At 37.3% G+C, this 3,065-nt stretch overlaps 1 pseudogene; it reads right to left on the bottom strand.

Moving 5' to 3' along the window:
• Positions 1 to 437: 437 nt before the first annotated feature.
• On the bottom strand, positions 438 to 2,009 carry LOC140614373 (importin subunit alpha-1 pseudogene; annotated as a pseudogene).
• Positions 2,010 to 3,065: the final 1,056 nt, after the last annotated feature.

Genomic DNA, 3,065 nt, shown 5'->3' with positions numbered 1-3,065 from the left:
CTATATCCCTATCTTCCTCTTCCTTTCTTTACTCCTTTGTTTTGGAAAAGACTATGTTACAGTAGCTTCCTGAAAAGTAATTCATGGGAGAGAAATTTTTTGAGAACTTGAATGCTAAAAATGGCCTATCGTGCCCTCACACTTACACTACTTTTGTTGGATATATTATTTTATTTTTTATTTTTTATTTTTTTTTAAGGAAAAGGGTGGAATTTAATCTTTATTTACTGGGCACTGCAAGAGAGGAGATTTCACATAGAAATAAGAACCCTACTGAGAGGAGGAGCTTCATACAGTTTGTACAGTTTGGAACTGCTCAAGTGTAGTCTCATTGTAAAAAGTGCTGCAATAACGAAACACATTTAAAAAGAGTTCTTCGTAGAGAAACAGTAGACAAACTTCTACCAAACAGGGTACACAACAAACAACTTTCTGCCTCAGCTGTATAATTGAAAAGTTAAAGGCCCCAAGAGTACCATCCGAACTTGGAATGTATAGCCTTCAGAAGTGGTTTCTGGCACAACATTCTGATCCTCCTTTTCCACTAGAGAGAAATACTTCTCAGTCAAGTTTAATGAAGCTTTGTACAAAGACTCATTTTCATGGTTTTGTAGAGCTTCTGTTTTGTCCAAATTTCCACATTCATCAGTCATTATACCAAATTTCTCAGTTTCACCTTGTTTTTCAGCAGTCTGAAAGGTGTTTGAAAAGGCATCCAGAATAACCAGAATGGTTTTGGTATCTTTTGCAGTTAAGAGGTTCATCAATAGTTCTATTATGCCACAATGAATGAGGTATACAATTTTTTAACTGTTCTACCATTTGTATAGTTGGTCACAGCCTATATAGCTTCTTTTTGTGTCTTAAAGTCTGTTTTAGAATAGCAACAGGGAATGGGACTAATCCATGATTCACAACTTTCTGTATCTGGTCCTGGTGACCAGCTGTGATGTTTGACATTGTCCATGTAGCTTTCTTATAAATATTAGTTTTGGGATTCATTAGTAGGCTGGGTGGGACAGCAAGTGCTCCTGCATCTATTACAATCTGAGTCTGTTTATCTGTCCCAATGATAGTATTTCCTATGGCTCTTAGTGCAGGAGTCACAACAGGCAATTCAGTAACTCCTAGAAGCTTCACAAGTTGGGACACAACTCCTGTTTTCAAACCATTTCAATCCATTCATTTGGACCTCATCAGTAAGGTAGGAAATGGCTTAGTAGGTATCTGCTAATACTTCTGGATCATCACGATGCAGGAGACGAACTATGGTAGGAACAGCATCTACCAGGGGTGCAGGATTCTTGTTGTGACAAAGGTTTTAAAGGGCACATAAGTAACCCTAAAGATGGGATATCAGGAATTTCAAGGAGCGCCAACAGTGGGTCAACTGCCCCATACTTGATAACCAAGTCTTGAAAAACTGAACTATCACCTGCAATGTTTCCTAGAGCCCATATAGCTTGTTCACTGATGTGGGCATGGAAGATGGCAACAGAGAAGTGAATGCCGGGTTGGCACCTCCATCTACGACAGCTGTCTTGGTCTATTTTGATGTCCCAGAAGCAGTGTTAGTGAGGACCCAAGCAGATTCAAACTGAATAGGACGACAATCAGTTCTGCCCAAGAAGGACACAAATTTTGGAATCAAACCAGCCCAGATCATGTTGTGATGGGGGTCTGTTTTTCCTTAAAAAAGCAGTTTTCTAGCAGCTTGAGTAGCCTGGAACTGGCTTTCCAAATTATTGCTACTTATGCTGTTACAATGTCATCAACAGACCAATTTATAGTGTCCTGGTTGTTGCAGTTTTCCTGCAGGGGAGAGGTAGTATCATCAGGAAATGACCTTAAATTTCTCCTTTTCAGCATCTAGTCATCATTCTTAGCTTTTCCTCAAGCTCCATGTTAACTTCTATTCCATGCTGCCTTATTTCTGTATTATCTTTCCCCTTGTTCTTGAGTCTAGTAAGGTGGGCAGCTGGTGAATTAGCTTTCTCGTTGGTGGACATGGTTATGAGACAGAGGGAGAAAGCTACACAACTGGCTCAGGCTTCCTCAGGAGGTGGTGTGGGGTGCATAGGTTGTAGGTCAGCTGGCCTCAAAACGTCCACCATGGATCAGCCTTTGGATATATAATTTTAGATTGAAAATCATTTTCCTCCAGAAAAAATTTAAAAGTATTGCTCCACTCTCTTTTAGAGTGTTGTTATTTGTGCCTGAGAAGCTATTCTGATAATTGTTCTTTGTTTGACACCTCTCGCTATTGTATTTCCTTTTTTGGAAGCTTGGAAGATCTTTTAGTGTTCTGAAATTTCATGATAGTGTGTCTTGATGCATGTTAATTGTCATCATTGTTGTGGGCAGTTACTGAGCCCATTTATTTATTTTATTTTTTTATTTATTTCTTTTTTACTGAGCCCATTTAGTCTGAAAAAGTATGTTCTTCAGTTCTGGAAAAAATTTTAAATTATTTCTGCAATAATTTCCTCTTAAGGTTTTATAGTTTCTCTTTTATCTTCCATTTCTTTAGTTCTTTGTTTTACTTTAAGGGAAAATCTTTCAACTTTATCTTTTAACCCTCAAAATGAGATTTTTAATTTTTTTTCTATCAGCTTTCTAATATCCAAGGGTCTTAAAAAAACTTTTCATTTAAAAAAGTAACTTGTTATTAGTTCATAGGTATATAGTATCTTCTCATGTCTGTAGTGATACTAATAAGAGTTTTAAACGTTTTTTTCTTCTGACATGGAGTCTGTTTCTTTCAAATTGGCTTTTTAGCTTTGGTCTTTCAATTAGATCTTCTTTAAAAAGTTGGGGATCCTTGGCTGTACTCTTGTAGTTGAGTGGGGCACTAAACCTGATTGGGACTTGCTAACTGTAGGTGTCATTATAGAGGAAGATCAGGCTGGGAAATTATATTTAGAAACTCCCAGTATAATATTCTTTAGATCTTTTTTGCAAGACTTTTCCTTAGAAGAGCTTTTTATGTTCTTGATTGGAACATATACAAAGCTTGGCTATCAGAATTCTGGGAACTACGTGGAGAAAATAAGTCAAGAATTTCA

This window comes from Canis lupus, chromosome 22 (genome assembly GCF_048164855.1).
Source record: "Canis lupus baileyi chromosome 22, mCanLup2.hap1, whole genome shotgun sequence".
NCBI classification, from domain to species: domain Eukaryota; kingdom Metazoa; phylum Chordata; class Mammalia; order Carnivora; family Canidae; genus Canis; species Canis lupus.
Note: the sequence above shows the minus strand (reverse complement) of the source record. Positions and strands in the feature narration are given on the sequence as shown.